Here is a 21,137-nt window from a genome sequence, read left to right as displayed (position 1 = left end):
CAGCACAATATTTTACCTCCGTTGTAGCATAGATGACAGGAAAGGGAAATCTCCCATAAATTACAGTTGCAATTTAAAATGTTGGCGACTAAGCGGTCATGAACTTCCTTTAGTCGTTGGAAGAGGCTCCTCTTGTTAGCTGCAGGGTACCTATTGTATGTGGTCTGGCTAGTGAAACATTCCAACGGCTTTCTCTGCTGTCCCGTGAGGGTCTACTGGCTGAAATGACACACACAGTCAATCTCATTCATGAAGAACATACTCATGCAGCGGAACAAGAAGACGCCCCACTAAATAACAAAGACATGGGGGCAGACCTTTATAGACTCAGCAACCACATCCCCTGCATTTTGCAAAGGACAAAGTAATCAATCCAAGTGTCAGAGGAAACCCTGATTCTTGGCTCCTGATCCCCTAGGGTCCTATTCTCATACAGTCAACAAAAGGGGTTTGTTCAGGGCCAACGACTCTGTTTTCCCAGTTTAGCTAAGTTTATGAGACTACAGGTGGGAGTATTCAAAACCTTATGCCCTCATTTATGTTTCTCTTTCTAGGTTTTCCTTAGCCCTCATTTCACAGCTGCAGCTGATTAACCATATCTCTGGGGCTGAGATTCGCCTTGGTTAACAGCAGCATAAATCTGGAATTACTACGGATTTACACCAGTGTGAACGAGAGCAGCATTAGGCTCTTTGTCACTAATTTTGACCCTTGTGTTATTCTTGGTGCTGTATTATTTGAACTGAAGTAAAACAGCATAAATCTGGAGTAACTCCCCTTTGGGACCCGAGTTTACACAAAATTGTCACTGTTCTTAAGGAATTTTCCACTGCAGAACTACAGTAGATGATTCTCCATGTACATTTTGGTTCTGGAATTGGTTCAGCATGGTTGGAACATTCCACTTGGTAGTTAGGAAGTTGAATGATGTATTAATTTTTTCCACTGTATTATAATATCTAACTGGACTGTATTACAACATACACTCTGTCCTTCCACTGATTGAACCACATTCCACTCTGATTCAGAACTGGGCAAGCCTGTTGAAGTTAATATGGGGTTACACAAGTGTAGCTGATGGCTGAAGTGAGCCCCATATGGGTTGGAAGTGATGCTTTTATTCTGAAAACCTCCCAAGCGTTCCAACACGCTTGGGAAAAATGAAGTGTCTGACTCCAGGGCGCATTAACAAAACCTGCTAATGATTTGAATCACAATTGATGCAGTTTTTCTAAAGGAAAAATCTTTCCTCAGAATCCCATCTCCACCCAGCAGGCAGCTTCCACAATCATGCACTGTTGCTCCAGTCAAAAGAAATTAAGGGGGCTAACAGCATTTCCCTAAGGCTTTCCAGTGGAAGCAGTGCTTGCTAATCTTTAGGAAATTATGCTAACAAGCTCTAGGCCTGAACTGCAGGAGTTCAATACACCAGTCTCTGAAATCATGAACAGCCTTTAATCTATCAGGGCTTTAATGAACCAGAAAATTTGTGCTAAGCAGAGATAGGAAAGAGGCTGTAAAATTCCTCCTCTTCAGAAACTGGGTTGATGACAGTGAAATATGAAAGCGCTTTTTTCAGGGCTGATCCAGCCAGGGACTGAGAAGCTCCTGGTAAATTCGGAGCCCTTTCAACTCCTACTGAAGTCACAGCATGTCAGCACATCTCTGGATCAAGCCCATTGTGATTACAGATCAATAAGATGTTTGGTGTCAATGTCAGAAGGAAACTCATCTTTCAGACAATATTCATATTTCCTACTCTTTCAGGAGGCAGAAGCTGCGAGAGAGACTCTTAAAACACGTGGCTGATCAAAACACAATCACTAGAACTGGGCAGAAAATTTCAAAATAAAGATGAAATTTTGGCAACATTTAAATTGTTTTTTAAAAAACATGTTTTGCCCCATTTTTCCCAATGACCCCTAAAAATTACTTATTTCCTGTGCAGTATTCTAGCCTGCTTGATTTCTATGGAATAATATTGCTTGATTACTATGGAATAGTATTTCTTATTGGACAGCATGCAGGGTTGATTGGTCTGTAAAAGAAATAAACTGCCGTTGTATTCATGGTAAACATCTGATTTAGTTTAATTAGAATCCCACACAATAGAAAGTGGAGAGACTAGGAACAAATGATGAGTGAAGTGGGGGGGCTCCCCATTTAAGGGCTAAAAGCCTGGAGGTGGCCAGCCAGACCAGTACAATTAGCCCTACCTGGGAAAGGAGGTGGGGTTTAGTTAATAGAACCAGCTGGGTCTAGAGGAGATGATGCTCTGAGAAAGAACAGTGGGAAGGGGGATGTTTAGGGATAGGAAGATGGGGGTGAGAAGGTTCAGCTGAAGTCTGCTAAGGCAGGAAATGGCTTCTATGAGTAAATGGACTTCTGCTGGGGGCTCTGAGGTATTAGGTGGGAACTGAGAGACTATAGAGCGAATTGGGAAAGATGACGCTAACTGCTGCAAGTGAGCAGGCTGCAGTCTTAGTGAAAAGACTCTGGGCAGGGAAAGTCTTGGAGGCCCCAGCATGAAGGATTACATGGGTGGACTTGTGGGAGGTTTGAGAACTCTGTTTTGGGATTGATTTGGTTACCTTACTTGATAAATCCAGCCCCATGGAGGGGTTTGGTGAAACTAAAAAAGTCTTTGTTTTTGGAGGTTGCTTTAAGGAGCCCCGAGTTGAAGGAGAGTAGGGAAACTGAGGTAGGGCTGCTGCAAACTGACCTCATAAGAGGGTACTTGGGAGCTGGCTGGCCTGGTTACGAAGGGTTTTACTCACAAGGAATTCTAATTGGCAAGCCACAAGCAGCTTGTTTTCATTTTCTCCTTAAAAGAAACAGCCTAAGAACTTATTTTTTTCACTGATCCTGCGAAGAGTTCAATCAGCGTATTCATGTGCTTAAAGTTATGCACATGTAAGTCATTGCAGGATCAGTGCCTAAATTAAGGGGTCTCTGCTTTGAAGTTTATAGGACCACTGCCTAAGCCATCCTCCTATTATATCCAACAAACTATAAAGCCTGCCAAGAGTGAGGGTGGAGAATAACTAGCTATTTTTAGAAGGTGGAGGAAAGTGGTGGGTTTTTTTTTTTTTTTAAGTTTCGGGGAAGGGGATCAGAAAAATGTTGAAGTTTTTTTAAAAAAAAATATAGAGGTGTGGAAAGAATCTTGGAGCTAATCACCATCCTTGTGGGAATGGGAAGGATATTTTCATTTGCTTTGCCCCCCTGCCTTCTATTTCAAACACTTGCATTCAAGTCACTGCATATGTTGGCCCCAACTCCAAACAGCTCTGTGGTGGTCTTCAGCAGCCCATCAATAGACTGTATACACTGTTTGGAATAGCTCCAGCTTCTGCGTGATGTCTTCCCCTAGAGAAGGCCAGGGAAGTCTGCGTCTCTGTGTGTGGGCTTTATATTTGCAGTAATTTAAAAAATAATACACCATCTTTGTTTGTTTTTTGGGTCAACTATTTAGCCTTCTAATCTCTGGGGACAGTTCATCTAAAACCAAAAGCCCTCAGTGTGTCAGCTGTATTGGGATGAAAGGAGTGTCAATTCTATCTGGTGTTTTCTAATCTGGGACTGTTCCTCCTCTCTCATCAGCAGTTACTGCTTTTATTCTGTAATCTCTGCCAGATACAAACAAAGCAAATTTAATGTTTATACATAAACTGCAAAGATATAATGCAATAGAGCCAGGACTTTCACATATTTCTGATTGTCTTGACCCTTGTGAGATCACTTTGAAGCTTTTAATAAAATGCCCTTTATTTATTACATGATGAAAGGGAAAGTGCCAACTTAAACTTGGCTTCAAATTTAAAACTTTCTTGAAAGGAGATTCTGTGCCCCCTCAGACCGATGGGAATGTTTCCGTGCACAAACTTCCCAATGAAAACTTAGCTGAAAGCTGGTATTCCCTCCCCTGCAGTGCTTAAAACCCACACGTTTCAGCATTGAGTGTAATTCTTGCCTTACTTGAGTCGATGGGAGTTTTGCTGATAATTTGGGGGGGGGGGGGGAGACAGGATTTCACCATAAGGTTTGATGAGCCTATGACAATTTATACCAGCTGACGATTGCGTGCCCCCCAACCTTCTGTGAAATTGACCATAACTTAAAGCCAGAGGGTCACAACTTGAAAACCTAGTCGGGTTCAAAATAGGAATGAAAAGTCATTTCAGGACCTTGAGTTCCCATTGCCAAATGTTCTCATTTTACAGTCATGTTTCCCTTTTAAAGAAAAATGTTTTTCCTGTTTATTTTGTGAAAGACTCACATGGACAGCAGGGGCAACTGACTAATAGACACAAGGGGCCTGATTCTCAGTTATTCTAAGGACACTACACTGACTCCTTAAGGCACCTTTATGTTACCAGAGCCATGGAAAGGAGCATCAATGAGAATCCAGCCCAATGTGCTATCCTGAGCACAAAGTAAATTGAAAAGATAGGGAGCTCTATAGTGAGATCCTCGCCCTGTTGAAGTCAATGGGAACACTCCTATTGGTTTCAATAGGGCCAGGATTTCACTCCTGATCAGGGCCGGCTCCAGCATTTTTGCCGCCCCAAGCGGCGGGAAAAAAAAGAAGCTGCGATCGGCGGCAGCTTTACCACCGCAGCTTCATTCTTCGGCGTCAGGTCCTTCCCTCCGAGAGGGACTGAGGGATCCGCTGCCGAAGAGCCGGACGTGCCGCCCCTTTCTGTTGTCTGCCCCAAGCACCTGCTTGCAGTGCTGGTGCCTGGAGCCGGCCCTGCTCCTGATCAGTTCCAGTGATCTTGGGTGACACTTGCTTTTTGAGGCAGGGACTATCTTTTGTGCTCTGTGTTTGAACGGCACTCAGCACAATGGGATCCTGACTAGGCTTCCAGGGCCCTAGGGCAATATAAATAATAATACTTGCAACAATAGGCAGTAAAACGTTTTCAGGCAGGAGGGGCAGTTTAAAGTCTCTGGGTGTCCCTTGAAATTGGCCTTCATTGAGTTTCATGGCCCACGATGATAGAAATGCAAAAATTAACGGCTTGTATTTTACACAACAAACTACCACTTAAAGTGAATGTTGCTTCTTGCAGCATTTAGGGCCTCAATCAGTTGCTGCTCAGTGTTTACTCCCTAGACTTAAAAAGGAATTCTGCCTGTGTCAGGAGTCAGTGAAGATTCCAGGATTCGGCCCTATGTCCTGATATTTGGCTTTTACCCTCTTTCAAAGTAGGAGCCTGCTTGCAGGTATGAAATCAATGGCAGCATGTTGGGCCGATCCAATTCCCATTGAGTTCAATGGAAAGATGCCAATTGTCATTGATGGGAGATGGATCAGACCCTTGATGGAGGGAGGGGTAGTGAGCTGGCCATGCTGCCTGGCAGCTGGGAGGCCAGTACAGCAAGCAGAGGTGCAGACATTGCACATGTCCCAAGCTATGCAAGGATGGGGCCAAGAATCCATGTGGAACCTCATGCCCAGTTTGATTCTAGGCAGTGCCTCCTGCCCTTTCCACTTCCCAGTGGTTCTGCCAGTAACTCAGCCTGGCAAACACCCATGTAGTGTTTTATGAGCCTTTTCCCCCTTTTATGGGTTTTTTCCCCCATAGACTCAGAACATCAGGTTTGTAAAGAGCTAGTTTACAAAACTCTGAATGAAAAAATCACTGCTTATGATTCAATGAAACTCTATCTATCTATCTATCTATCTATCTATCTATCTATCTATCTATCTATCTATCTATCTATCTATCCTTTTACATATAAACTTTCTCATCTGAAACTGTGAGCCCAAACAGCACTGGACTAGTGCATGAGGATGAGACAGTGAAACCTACTAGACCCCCTCACTCCCCTCACTCCTCTCCCCCCCCCCCCCCCCCCCCCGCCGCTGAAAAGTGAAACCGACCAATCCATTCCCAGTGTCTACATTGAATGAAATGCACTGGTTAAAAATATGGGGTAGGGGGAATTGATGGCTTTTGGATGGAGCTATGGAACTGAGGGAACTTATTAGTGCACCTCTACCCCGACATAACGCTGTCCTCGGGAGCCAAAAAATCTTACTGTGTTATAGGTGAAACGGCGTTATGTCGAACTTGCTTTGATCTGCCGGAGTGTGCAGCCTCACCCCCCGGAGCGCTGTTTTACCGTGTTATATCCAAATTCATGTTATATCGGGTCGCGTTATATCGGGGTAGAGATGTATTTGGCAGGGAAGAGAAGAATTTTATCCTGGGAATGTGCCACGTATCACCCTCTGCGGCTATAGCCACACTTGGAGCTAGGGGAGTGATTCCCAGCTCGCACAGACATGCTCGCCCTAGCTCTCATTGAGTGCACTAAAAATAGTAGTGAAGCCGGGATAGCACAGGCCGTGGCAAGTGGCAGCATGAGCTAGCTGTGCCAAGTAGGTACCCGCAGGGTTCGGGCAGGTCTGTACTCCGCACCGCTAGCCCATGCCACTGCTCGCTGCCGCCCCAGCTATACTACTATTGTTAGCATCCTAGCAGGAGGAGAGCTAGCCTGGGTGTCTATGCAAGCTGGGAATCACGCCTCCACTCCAGCTCTAGACATGTCGTGAGATGGACATTTTTTAAGGTAGCCAGCCTCCTGTTACATTACTGATAGCACATGACTGGGTAGAAGTGAGATAAATAATAAACCACCCTACTTTTGGGTCGCCATCTAGTTGAGCACAATTTCTCCGTATGCCTCTCCATCTCTTGAAGTGACAGCTCTGTTTAATGAGTCACCGCTTCAGTGGGTAGACTGTGCCTAATGCTTTAGTATATGCATTCCTGAATCTGCATTTGTCTCATCAGCCCACAGGGAACACACATTTCACTAACAAGCTCTCAGAATAAAGGGCCTGGTTCTGAAAACAATTACTCACGGTCTTAAATGTTAGCAGGATCAGGCCCTTAGCAAAAGAGTAATTTGCAAAGTATGATATAATGGTGCACCCAATTTGAAACGAACCTGGCATCGGTGATGACGCGCAGACTGAGAACTGGAACGCTGGTTGACAAGAAGAAGTGGATACAAACAGATGTTGTAGCAATGTAGTCAGATTCTGCAAACGGCTTTGCATGGATGCCAGGGTCCATCTGTGCAGAGCAGTGTGTAGGAGTAAGCAGTCCTCACGCTAATTTTGTGTGACTTCCTGCTATGAATTTGGAAGTTGGGTTCAAATTCACTTTCCCTTGATAGGACCGGGTGCAGGTGATCTGTACTGATTTATGAATACTGTATGTGACCTGGACAGTGAATGTTTACTGTATGAATATGTTGCTTTAGTTTAAGAGCAGGCTGTTGGAAAAACAAGCAGGAACACAAGACAATGGCTCTAGTTAAGATACCTGGGGGCTCAAAGACAATGCCTGAGCCATTAACTGGGAAGATCACACTTCCTTGTCTCTAGCCAAGTTACACAGCTTGACAGGTTTCAGAGTAGCAGCCGTGTTAGTCTGTATCCGCAAAAAGAACAGGAGTACTTGTGGCACCTTAGAGACTAACAAATTTATTAAAGCATAAGCTTTCGTGGACTACAGCCCACTTCTTCGGTATGCATCCGAAGAAGTGGGCTGTAGTCCACGAAAGCTTATGCTCTAATAAATTTGTTAGTCTCTAAGGTGCCACAAGTACTCCTGTTCTTTTTACACGGCTTGGTTTGCCAATGCTGAGAACCAACAGATCAAAAGGACCAGAAAGAGTTAAAAGGACTCTGGCCAGAGGTCAGGCTGTTGCAAAGGCATAGATTGACCCACAGACACCTGTTTGGGGGAGCTGCCAAAGATACGCTTTCCTAGGCTTCAGGGGATGGTGAACCTTTAGCAAGACAAGCATGTGTAGCTTTTTATTGTTTAAAACCCTCTTTCTCTTATATTCTGCTTTGCTCCTACTGTTTAGATTAAACATTACTTTGATTTCAGAAAGCTGCCTTGGGTCACTGTATTTACTGTTGGTCACAAGCTCGCAGAGTATCCACAGATACTCAACCCCATTCAGACCTGTTGGGGGTAAGCACAGGCGACCCCCAGGGTGCTGTAGCGTGAAAGCCAGTCTAAATGGGGAGAATTGTATGATTCCATCCCTGGGAGGTAATGGCACAAGACCTCATAATTGAGGGGTTTCACTCAGAGGAAACAGAGAAGGAGCCAGCAAGCCAGCTAGCCCTGTAACTTTGACAAGGGCTCCCAGTGCTGGCAGCTGTTTAGTTGAGAATCTGGCTATCGGTAAATTATATGTATTTTCATGCTGTGCAGCAGTAGCATGGATCTATCCAATACACTAAATCTACCCAATCTACACCTGGTTCTTTGACTGAAGTGCCTATTGAATTCAGAGGGAAAGTGTGCATAACTGCAGGTTCTCTTGAAAAGTCTAAAACTAAAAACATAGCAAAGATCCCTTCTCCGTTATCTCATTGGGGGTGGGGTTTGCCCCCTCTCCGCACACACACATCTTGCAGAAAAGACTGTGGGGCTTCCCCCAAACCCAGAGGACCCCCAGAGATCTATTTAAGCCCTGCAGCAGCTCTAGCAGGTCCACTGTGACTGCGCTACCAAGGACATCCTGCCGCGGAAGTTGTTCCACAGAAAACATAATCCAGCCCCATCCTCATCTTCCTTTCTCTCTGAAATATTTCGCAGCAGACGCACAAAAGGGAACATAGAGGGAAACTGAATGTGACTGAGAATGCAAAACATCAATTTAGTGTGGCTATCACACAGTACATCCAAAGCATTTCCAGGTTTCTCCATTATCTCTGGAATAGGAAGCTCTCCAATAGACAGCACCTATGGAAAAAGCAAGGTCTGCCATACTTAAAGGCCGTGACTTCCTGGGGACACTGCACTTCAATAGTGAAGTTAGACTAAGGACTCTACTCAGCTGGAAAGTTTTGTGCACAATGTGACAGGGTGCACCAGGCCCGCACTGGGCTGCCAGGGGCGGACCAATCATTGTGAGCCCAGGAGGCCACACCTCCTCTTCCCTACTGCACATGCTCCAAGTGGAGAACTCCAATAAAAGGAGGCAGCCCAGGCCAGTCAGAGGGGGTAGAGAGGGGGGAATGGAGGAGGAAGGGAGTACACCCTTGGCTCCTGCTGCACCCCTGGTGGTAAAACCCGGGGACCGGGATTACCTGCCAGACGACCCGCCGGCTGCGGAGACCACCGTGGAAGTCGAGCTGCCGCCTGCTGAAACTACGCCCCAGTCCAGAGAGACATGAGGTCTAGAGACTGATTGTTCGCTTGCCTGGCCCCGCCCTGGGGTTGCAGTGTGCTTTGCCCTGCCCAGGGGCTAATTCCCCAGACTGTTGGATTGTTTGCTTCCCCAGCCAGGAGGCTGTCGGGCTATAGACTACTTGCTTACTTTGCCCCACCCAAGGGCTGCAGCCCGCTTGCTGCTTGCCCTGACCCGGGGGCTAATTCCCCAGACTGTTTTGCTGCCCCAACCTGGGGGCTGCAGAGCTACAAACTGTTGCTTAACCTCACCCCGCGCCGGGGCTGCAGCCTGATTGCTGCCAATAACTATCGCCTGCCCCTGCCAGGAGGCTGCGGGACCACAGAGTGTTTGACTGTTTTGCCGCTCAGAATCCACAGATTGCCCGTTTAGGTGACCCCATCGGGGGGCCGGTCCACGCTTGGCAGAAATCACCCGCTTACTGGGGAAGCCCACGACCGAGTGGTGGAGTGGGCCACACCCATACTGGACTGACAGGGGCACCCCAACCAGCAAGGCCCCGCCCATCACATACAGCTAAAATGGTGGAAATCCTCAGTATACGCTTCCAAGCCTGCAGAACTTTCATAAGAAATTCCGCTGGAGTACTAAACCTTTCTGCTCTAGCCAGTTACGCAGAGACCTCACACTCCGATACGGATGGGATTGAGGCCCTGATATTTATGCTTCTTCCAAAGCCTGCACAAAACTAAGCTATGACTAAGAGGGCTGAAAAAAGTGACTTGAACAGCTGAGGGAGTTATATGAGCCAACATCCAGATTAGCAATGACTCATCCTCTTAATTCTAGGTGCACAGATTCAAAAAGGGCACGGGTTGGGGGACCTTGCATTTGCCCACCTCATTTGATGTTCATAAAAGGTCTGCTAGCTGCCTACATTCAAGTCTCTGCAGCTAGACGGCCTTCTGCCCATTCACCACCTGTTTGGGAAAGCTATTCCTCCAGTGCTCAGCAATATGGGTTAAAATGGATTAGCTGCATAATTTTTGGAAGCCATAGTATTTCTTCAGGAAGCTTTTCCACCATTGCTGTATTGTTGCCAGCTTTCTTTTTATGCGATGGCACCTGTTGATTGCTGCATGTGCCAAATAGAATAACTGCATAGTGCAGGAGTCGGCAACATTTGGCATGCGGCTCGCCAGGGTAAGCACCCTAGCGGGCCGGGCCAGTTTATTTATCTGCTGACGCGGCAGGTTCGGCCGATCGCGGCCCCGACTGGCCGCGGTTCGCCGTCCTGGGCCAATGGGGGCGGCGAGAAGCGGCGCAGGCGAGGGATGTGCTGGCCGTGGCTTCCCACCGCCCCCATTGGCCCGGGACAGCGAACCACGGCAAGTGGGGGCCGCGATCAGCCAAACCTGCTGCGTCAACGGGTAAATAAACTGGCCCGGCCCGCCAGGGTGCTTACCCTGGCGAGCCGCGTGCCAAACGTTGCCGACCCCTGGCATAGTGAGATTGCAAAGAAGGGGGCCAGATTCTGATCTCAGTTACATTAGCATAAAACTGGAGTAAGTCCACTGAAGTCAGTGGAGAATGAGATCAGAATCAGATCCAGGAGTTTTGCATCATTAGCAGATTCCAACAAAACTGGGACATAGCAGAGAACCCAAGGACTGAAAGGAACAGCTGGATAAAGGAAATACATGTGATGTGACAGTTTCTGGTTTCCTGGCCCCCTTAAGGTTGCCAAATTTGGCTGGATGTATTCCTGGAGGAATCCTCATGCATTTGCATTGCAAGAGGGGACCGGCACGTTGCTCACAGCCACTGCCAAAGTGACCCAGTGCCTCTCATCAGGCACAACAAAAAACGAAAGAAGTGGACACTGTTTTGAGGTGGTCACTTTGTTGAGAGCTGATGTAAAGAGCTGCACAAAGGAAGCCAAGTGCAATGAACAACAACAAACTCTATAGCAGAGATCCCCAAACTGTGGGGCATGCCCCCCTAGAGGGGCATGGAGGAACATTCGGGGGGGGGCACGGCAGGGCCCGGGCCAGTCCCTTCAGGGGACAGAATGCCATCCAGCCCTGCTCCGGTCCCAGCCATGGCCCGGCTGTGCCCCCACTCCCAGGCCCCATCTCTGGCCCTGCTCCTGGCCCCAGACCCACCTCCAGCCTCGGCCCCAGCCTTGGCCCCCTTAACCCTGTCTTCCCCCCATCCCCCATGGGAGCCACAGCTCTGCTCCCAGCCCCTTATTTGATAACTATTTTACATCTATACAGCCATAGAGCACTCTCATAGCAAGGAATCATTTGTCTCCTGAATTACACGTAGGCACCATTCAAGCTCTCGGGGTGATGCCCTTTAAAAGGTCCATGCAGAAAACTGCCCAACTCCGTCTTGTTCGTGACTCAGCCGCCCTGAGATCCAGGGCTCTGGGCTTCCAGAGCAGGGGGTCTGTGTTCTATCCCCCGCTGTCCCTGTGGAGTTCTGACTACCCACAATATGGTGAGGGCTCTAGGGTAAAGATTGTGCAGTCCCAAGATTATAGCGGCCTCCACAGGGCTGGAGGAGGGCATGGTGTGTCAGACTGGCTCCACCAGCCTGTCTAGTCTTCACCTCCTCCTCCTTTGCAGATTTTCAATGCTCAGAGAAGCCTCCAGGGAGGTCTGGAGAGGTGGGGGAGACAGCCACAGAGGAAATGGCCTCAAGGGGAGGGAAACCCACGGTTCTGCAGGGGACAGTCCTGCCCACAGGATCTATTTTGGTTTCCCACAAGTTCTTCCTCGGGCCAATTGAAATAATAAAAGCTACTCATTGTACGAAAAAAGCAAAATTCTTCTCCAGACTGAGTAAATGTGGCTCGGAAGCTTCTCTCTCTCTCCAACAGAAGTTGGTCCAATAGAAGATATTACCTCACCCACCTTGTCTCTGTAAACTTCCCCCTTGTAAGTGGTAAAATGTTTTGAATACAAATGTTGATGATTCCTCCTAATTTTGTTAGCAGGACACCGTGTTTCCCTAATCAAATTCATTTGCCTAATGTATATCTTATGCACCATAAAACTAGTTAAGAAGAACAAACACTTTATATCCCATTTACAGTGCTTTCCAAACGTCTGGGGCCACTTATATTTGACCTTTGCAAGGCTTTGTGATGCTTGAAGCCAGATGCTTAAACAGAATCACCTGCCTGCATTTTACATTCCCTTTCATCTTTTATTCCATGCTATAAATTCCCTGCACCCACTGGTAACAAACATCTGGCCCAGAACCCAGCAGCCAGCTTTTCCCACTCATAGAAGGAATCTATATTAAAAAGCAAGATTCAGTATTTTCCAATGGTACTGAGCCTAAAACCACCACCTCAGAGGAGAAAGGTGTCATCTGGACTCTGTGAAATGAGCAATGGCCTTAGCTCTGTTCTTGGTGGGCAGTTTTCCACCAGGGGCCAAATTGATTATAATTTTTTTATTGTGCTCTCATTCCCCCATTTGTCAGATTCACTCACCTGTTGCTGGATGTTTGACCACCTAGAAGTTGCCATAATAGAAATAAATAATAACGCTAATAATATTTAAGTGGAGTGATGGATATGATATAGTGGCTTTTTTATTCTACAAGCTCAGGTGACCAATCTTGCATCCCAAGAGCAGGGTCCACATTTCCCATTGACTTCAACTGAACTTCAAGGGCATTGCTAGGTGAGAAAGGAAAGCACTATCAGGAGCACAGATTTGCGTGCTCTGATCATAAGGCTTCATCTGCCAAGAAGAAGAAAGAAAAGAAGAAGAAGAAATAATAATGGTAGATTTTAGCTCCATTTCCTCTCATCCATTCTTCTCTGTGTGCCTATCTCCTTGCTCTAATAGAACAGAACCTACGGCTGGATGATAAGATTGAAGGCAGTTCTCCTGTCATCGGAAGATATCTCAAAGTGAACAAGCAAGAGGGAGTTTCATGTGGTTGTGACTTTTTTCTATAATATTCAGCTAGTCTTTTGTCCGTGTGGCTAACTTCTTGGTTATGTTTTCCTGTAACAACACCCCACCAGCTGCATACTTTATCATGTGACATGAATAGCTTTTAATGAAATCCATATGTGTTTCTGTGAGTTGAAGAATCCTCTCCACCCATAGTTCAGTAAGTGCCCTTACACCTGTATTCCTGATATAAAAAGCTGTAAAGGGAACTTGGATTAGGCAATATACGACTAACTAAAGGCACTAGATCCCTAATGAGCAAGTTATCCAACAAATTAAATGGCCTATTTTTTTTACAGACAACTTGACCACCTCCCTGGTCATCAGCAATGTAGCATAACAATCTAACTTGACCCCCAGTCTCACTACTGCCCCTTACCTCATCATATAGACTTCATCCAGCAGCTGGCAGAGAAAACAGAAGGGCTGCAAGCTCTCAGTGTAGGGAATTTGCGAGAGCCCTGGCATAAAGGAACTGTGACTGAGTCTGGCCAGAGTGAATTACCCTTTCCTCCAGAGTGGTATGAGAGCCATGTATTCTGAGGAAACACGCAGCCTGACTTAACCTTTCCCTAAGAGCCAGACCTTTCTTCTGGGAAAGGGGGAAAGCTTGGCACTGCCTAGCCAACCTAGTCTGTTTTTGGCTGAACAACGGCATTTTTTCCATGGCTGCACAAAATACTCTCTGAGTTCTATTTGGAGCCTCACTGAGAACATTTTTTTATTGTTGTTTAATTTATTCTGGTTCAACAGTGAGAGTCTGACTCCAAGTGTGATTTTGTTCGCCAAGTCCTACGAAGTTGTCTTCCCATCCGGATGCTGCTAACCTGATCCACCACCCTGTGAATGAATAATGCAGCAGGAGCTCCTAGTCATGTCTTGCAGGTCTTAGGACCATATACAAGCTTGCATCATTGGATGGATTCTACAGGTCATGTCCCATCATGGGGGCAAAGCCTCACCTGCTGTGTATCATCATGACTACAATGGAACTACACCAATTTCCACCACTGGGGGATCTGGCCCATTACTTTGTTTTATACATTTGTTGATTGTAGAATTACACTGAGCCACGCATGTAGGAATAAAGAACAGGAGTACTTGTGGCACCTTAGAGACTAACAAATCCTGTTCTTTTTGCGGATACAGACTAACACGGCTGCTACTCTGAAGCATGTAGGAATGTGACTCTCCATGTTTAGGGATACTCAACTAGGGTGATGAAACTGCCTCGTCTGACAGTTTTGAAGTCAATAGGAGTTTTGTGCCATGAAGACAGAAGGACCAAGCCCCACAGCTGTCCCACCGTTTTTATACACACTGTGAGTGGGGGAAACCGGACTCATTGTGGAATCGCATATCCCCAGGTTTTGTCCCATGACAAAATATGAAGAATATGGAAAAAATTATTTTATTATGGGAAAGATCTTATACAAATGAGCCCAAGACAGTCTCTGGCTTTATCAAATATGTCTAAGACATGGTCTACACCTATTTTTTATGGTATAGCTTTCTGTTTAGGGGGTGATTTTTCACTTTGGGGTTATACTGGTGTAAATATTTATGTACACGCAATTATACTGGTATAAAGGTGGCTTATACCGAGATAGCTGACTCCCTTTCCCATATGGGAATGACTATACTGATATAAGCATCTTTATATTGGTATAACTGCATGAATAGCACCAACTGGGGGCTTCCTGGGGGAGTAACCCCTTGCTCCCCTCCCCAAAAGGTTTTTGCAGTTTCTCAAAATTCCATAGGTTGCCGAGCCCGCAGAGGTCATAGCCGTGATTCCATACTCAATTACTATGGATGCTAACGAAATGGTACAGAGTATCTCTCCAGCTGTGTATTCGCAATGCCACTGAAATTTGATCCAGCCTCTCCTCTGTACAGACAGATGGATGTCTGGGCCAAATTTCCGTGAATAATGATGTGATCTGGCACAGGGAAACTGGCGGGAACCAGATTTTGCCCCCCTCCATCCCCGTCCCAGGAAATATCTGAATTGGTGCCTCTGAACTGCACCCCCACTAGGGGGATGGTAACACTTAAAATATACCGGTGAAGTTGCATTAATGCATGAACCCCCAGAGTATGAAAGGGTGGGATCTCCAGGAGTGACTAGGGCCAGCTTTCTCTCCGCCCTTGTTTCCCATCCCTTGTAGAGGCCAGCCACAAGCCGAGCACAAAAACTGCTTAACTATGCTCATGGAGCTACAGAGGTAGCAACTTTTGTGTGCAGATAAACCCTAATTGAACAGAACAAGTGGTTAACATAATCCCTATGTTGCAATCTCTGTTTTAATACTTTCTTAAATACCTAGCAGTTAAAGTCATACAGTTCAGAACTCTGCTGAGAAGTAAAGACAGTTAAACTAAAGATTTCAACAAATCATAAAGAAGGTTAGAGGAGATTCCTTTTAAACTTCTAATTATTGCCAGGGTCTCTCTTTGCTTAGGATTTGTGCCTGATTCCGATAATTACATCACAGGCTGCCAAAATCTTTTAGACGGATTGTGGGAGCCATAAACCCGCTGTGAACTACTTCGTTAAACTAGAGGTTCTTCAGCAAGTCAAAGCTCCTTTTTTTTTTTTAATGGGTTGTTTAAATCCAAGCGTAAAAGTGAACTTGACAAAACATAGCAACGGGGAACAAAGCTGCACTAGCTAGTGGTTTCATATTGAGTCTTCAGCAGAATTAAAGCAGCAGTTTCCAAGGCAGGAAGAAAGTGGAATCACTATCCCTGAGTGAAACCTCTCAGAGGACAATTTGTCCCTCCCTGCCCCAGCCAGGGTGAATCTGCCCGAGTGGTTCCCTTCCATCCCTGACTTCTGGGATTCTAAAATAGATTAGCACGAAGGGGCTGCGTCCTCTGAACCCCTGGTGGATTTTCTGGCTCTTCTAGAACTTATTGCAAAGAACAGAAGCCATGCCATACGAGAAGTGAGCTGGGACTGGTGTGAGGAATTTGCAGCTGATAGAGAGTATAACTGATTAAGGGCTATGGCTACACTTGCAGATGTAGAGCACCGGGAGTTAAACCAGCCCTCGGAGACCGCAGCAGGGAAAGCGCTGCCATGTGTTCACACTGTCAGCTGCAAGCGCTGGGGCGTGGCCACATTAGCAGCTCTTGCAACGCCACAGAGAGCAGTGCGTTGTGGTAGCTATCCCAGTGTGCAAGTGGCTGCAGTGTGCTTTTCAAATCGGGGGGGTGGAGTGTGACAGGGTGCGTGTTGTGTGTATGTGGGGGGAGAGACTGTGTTTTGGGGGGCAGAGTGTGTCAACATGCTGTCTTGTAAGTTCAGACAGCGGCAGAGGGAAGGGGGAAACCCCGACATCAGCCCCCACCCCCACCTCTCTCTCTCTCACACATACGCACAAACGCCTGCCTCTGCAGCAGGAGCATTCCACAGTGATGGTTGCTTTGTGTCCCGGAGCAGATAAGCATGCCGGCTGTCAGAAACGGAGCTTTGAGAGGGGATATCCGCATGCCTGCAGCCCAGTTCAAAACAATGAGAAGAATGGCCATTTGACTTCAAGGGATTATGGACGTTTCTGGGGGCCAATCACAGCACAGTAATGCAACACGTCATCCACGCTGACACGCAGGCATTTCAGCCAGGAAGCAGCAAGCTTTATGCTTCTCGTGGAGGTGGATTACCAGGAGCGCTCCAGCTGCAGAGTCCAGGCGCTCTAAGTGCCTTGCCAGTGTGGACACCTCAGGAGGTAGGATGCCCGGGGCTGATTAATGCGCTCTAACTTACAAGTGTAGCCAAGGCCTAAATAGGTGGAACTGTGCTCACGTATAAAAACGCTGGCACTAGGCCAGCGTTTAACAATTTGGTTAAGTGGCTAAGACATGGGGGGAGGAGTCAGGAATCTGAGCTCCATGCCCACTTCTGCTACTAATTTATCCTGTGACATTCAGCAAGACGCTTTAAATAAAAGCCAAAGAAACCCCCTCTTTGACTCAGTTTTCCCATCTGTAAAGTGGAGTTAATAAAGCTCCCACAGCTTTGTAAAGTGCTTTGGAAATTTAGGATGAAAACTACCAAGTAGATAAGTGCTAAGATTTCTTAGAACTCATGTGTTGGCTAGTGAAATGAGGGCTTTAAATTGAGCCCTTAACCACCTCCTAGATATTTAGTAATGCAAGGGAATTCTTACTTCCCCAGTGTGCAATCTATAAACTGTAGCACAAGTGCCCTTATTTCTAGTGGGTATGTGTCAAAGCTGCATATCTGTCAAGAAAAGGGCCAGCAAATGATTGATACCCTGACCATTAATCTCTAGAATTAGTAGCTCCAAATCCGGCATGTGCGTGTATTCAACAAAAAAATGAACTCTGGGAGATTTATAGTGAATAACTGTCATTTAATGCAGATTTGGTTTCAGAGATGAAGAGAAATATCTACACAAGCATGTAGATGAAGTGGGAAAACTTTAATAAAAATCACTTGTTTCTTTAAAGCATTCGGTCCTGTCATTTATCACCCAACGCACAATAGGCAGAATACTCAGATGTTAGCAATTGTGTATGATCAAAGCTTTATCAAAGTGTTCTTTATTATTAACAGCAACAAAAGGAGGAACCGCATTCTAAAAAGAATGAAAACAGTTTGAGGCATACAATCATGTCAGCTGAAGACAGATCTTGCTATTCAAGCTTTCCCAGCAACAACAGATTCTAAATCCAGCCACAAGCAGATGATTGATTTGATTTATATGAGGGATGAATTTGTCTTTGGAGGTACTAAAATATCTGAGCCATCACGGCACTACTCCAGGTTTATGCTGCTGATTAATTTCAGTCGAAATGTAGGATTGATTCGGGGCAGAGTGAAGGTGATTTGTTAAGAGACATAAGATGATGGGCTCTAACTTTGGTATTGGAACCACCCAGGATGGGACTCAATTTCCCAGGGAAGGAAATAGGTCAGTTCAAGGCCCTCACTGACTATAAAGACATGGAGTATGGGCCTGACGCCTTTGCCATCAGTGGGGTAACTGAAAGTAACCTGCTAGACTGAACCACAGCCATGAGATGGGCCTTATTAAACACAGAGGAAGCAGTGAAGGCTTTTGTGGCAAATAGCCTCCTTCAAGGAGAACCAGTCTGGCCAGTCCTTAGGTGCTCAACACAACCTAGAAGGTGGTGGTAATGCCTCTGCTTCCCAAAGTGAAGGAAGAGCTCTCTAGAATGGTCTAACAGAGCACACTGGAGAGACAAGGGGCATGAGACAATATCTTTTATTGGACTAACTTCTGTTGGTGAAAGAGACAAGCTTCCGAGCTACACAAGCTTGTCTCTCTCTCCAGCAGAAGTTGGTCCAATAAAAGACATGACCTCACCCACCTTGTCTCTCTAACATCCTGGAACCAACCCAGCTACAACAACACTGTACATCCATACCTGCGTAGCCCTAAAGACTCAACAGAGCAGTAAGACAGAGCCTTCCATGAACCAGGAAAAGAAGGTCCTAGATCCTCGGCTGTGGCTAAGACGCATACATCACAACTCGGGAGGTGGGAGAACAGGGGTTAAGGCAGCTTTGCATTCTCATGATCATAGGCCAACAGCAGGCCCAGCCAGAACTGCCGACAGGGGGCTAATTGCCCAGTGGCCCGGGCAATTTAAAAGGGCCCGGGAGGGCCGCATGCTCCTAGGCGTGTTCAACCGCTCCGGGCCGCATGCTTTGCGGGCCAGTGCAGTTGGCCAGCGCTGTTGGACCCAGAAGTGAAGGATTTGTCATTTCTGCCCCGGGCCCCGCACTCCCCCTAGGGACGGCCCTGTCCCCAGAGCCAGGAATTGCTGTTGGCGGGCCTGTGCCCAGCATAAGATAAGGTAGGCCTTGAAATGACACAATAGGAACGGGCCTGTTTCTAGGAGCAGCAAGATACTGGGGATTCATTTCAAAATACTTTTCAAGACTCTTGGACAGAGAAGGAGCATGTCTCCCGAGCTGCTGGGAGGGGGGCTGCTCCATGGGGTCTCACTGTCACTATCTACAACCAGGGAGGCCGGCTCACAGTGTCCACTACCAGCATTCTGCTTTCCATCTCTGGAGATAGACCGAGGCTAAAGCAATAACGTCTCCTCCCCTGGGCCATTCACCCATTCACGCTGGCCTCTGTAGGCAGGTGGTTACGGTCATTCTCCTGAGGAGAGGGGTCACAGGAGGTCTGTCCCCGCTCTGGCTGAAAACTCCATGGTTTCACTTTCATTTTCCAACCATGGTCACAGACCAGGCAAAACAAGTGTCCTGCTAATCAGCAGGTCACGGTGGTGCAGGAGCAGCACAGATCAGGCAGGCTTATCAAGGGGAGTACACACTGGCCCCATCAGTGCCCTTTGTAACTCCTGCTCCACTGAATTCACTGGAGATTTTGCCTGGGTTAAGACTGAGTTCAGAATTTGTCCCTAAGGGGCAGAGCCAGGCAGGCCCAGGCCTAGAATCTCAGCTGGGTTCTGGGAAGATCTGCAGAGGGAAGAGTGAGTCCTCCCATCAAAGCCAAGCAACGGCAGTAGAACTGTTCCACCAAGGCCGTAGCCTAATGGCCTGATTAGACTCTGTGATGCTAACTCACTCACTCCAAGGTGCGGGAGGAGTTATACAGTATGGGATCCTCTGCCCAGGTCTCACCTCCAAATACCGCCTGGACACTGCTGTGCAGGGACCCCCTGCAGATCTGTGCTGCACAAAGTGCAGGGTTCCACGAAGCCCTGGCAGCTCCCTCAAATCCTGTCCCCACACCTGGGGCAATGGAATTGCCCTTGTTCTATGCTTGTTGGGAGTGTGGGGAGCAGGACTGGCCCCTAAGTGCATGGACTGAAATCATTTTGAAATCATTTTAACATTCCATAATTATTGTGTTGCACCCAATCAGAGAGAGCATAAAACATAGATTTCCACTGGCATTTGCGAATCCAGTCTTCAGATGTGGGTGCCTCAGGATTGGGGCCTAAATTCAGGTATCAGCAGCTACCTGCTTCTCTAGAGGCACCTAGGGTTGGATTTAAGTGGCTAAAACAGGAATGTAGGTACCTCAATAGTTATTTCTGCAATCAAGTTTGAAAATAGGGCCCTATCTTGTTATCCAAGATAACAGTCTCAAATCCAGTTCCTGCTCAATTCCACCCATTGTATGGCACTGTAAGCCAGCCATTCATACCATATTCCAGGGGTGAGCAACGTTTGGCACGTGGCTCGCCAGCGTAAGCACCCTAGCGGGCCAGGCCAGTTTATTTACCTGCTGACGCGGCAGGTTCGGCCGATCGCGGCCCCCACTCGCCGCGGTTCGCCATCGTTGGCCAATGGGGGTGGCGGGAAGCGGCGCGGGCGAGCGATGTGCTGGCTGCGGCTTCCTGCCGCCCCCATTGGCCCAGGACAGCGAACCACGGCCAGAGGGGGCCGCGATCGGCCGAACCTGCCGCATCAGCAGGTAAATAAACTGGCCCGGCCCGCTAGGGTGCTTACCCTGGCGAGCCGCATGCCAAACATTGCCGACCCCTGCCATATTCCTTAAATCAACTCCTTTCCCCGGGCACAGCATTTTCAACTTGTTCCCAGCGCTTGCAGGTTCCTCTTCCCCCAGTGGCCCCCTCTTCACCTAATTTAAATCAACCTTCAAATGAAAGCTAAAGTCAACTTGTTTTAATGACCACATCCGTTTGTTTATCGTGTTTTTAAATAACTTCCTTCTGAAAACGAAGCCTCCCTCAGAGAGTAAATCACCTTGTAGAAATAGGGTACAACCCCACAAATCAGGGCATCTACTTGGGGGGTGGGGGAGGGTACACAATGAGAGTACTTGTTTTCTTGGAAAGTTTGCAGCTAGAAACTGCTCGGGGCACTCCTCCAAGACCTTTCTTTCCCCCTGTAGCAGCTGCCATTTGATCCCATGCTTTGGCTTTGAATGGAGCGCCCTGAGAGAGCCAGATGTTGTGAACAAAGGTCTAAAAATAATCTGTCCAGTG

At 47.1% G+C, this 21,137-nt stretch overlaps 1 long non-coding RNA gene across 2 annotated transcripts in view; it reads right to left on the bottom strand.

The window, feature by feature from the left end:
- LOC128848835 (uncharacterized) overlaps nucleotides 1-21,137 on the bottom strand; it is a 32,903-nt gene that overhangs the window by 7,283 nt on the left and 4,483 nt on the right. Inside the window, exons 1-2 of one of the 2 annotated variants that reach the window (XR_008447111.1) lie at nucleotides 13,531-13,617; nucleotides 17-219 (exon numbers count right to left, since the gene is read on the bottom strand). This is a non-coding gene — a long non-coding RNA (uncharacterized LOC128848835). Of the gene's footprint in view, nucleotides 1-16; nucleotides 220-13,530; nucleotides 13,618-21,137 lie in introns of those variants that run through there. The other variant, XR_008447110.1, reaches the window with a different exon arrangement.

This window comes from Malaclemys terrapin, chromosome 14, assembly GCF_027887155.1.
Source record: "Malaclemys terrapin pileata isolate rMalTer1 chromosome 14, rMalTer1.hap1, whole genome shotgun sequence".
Taxonomy (NCBI): domain Eukaryota; kingdom Metazoa; phylum Chordata; order Testudines; family Emydidae; genus Malaclemys; species Malaclemys terrapin.
This window is presented reverse-complemented; position numbering and strand designations above follow the sequence as displayed.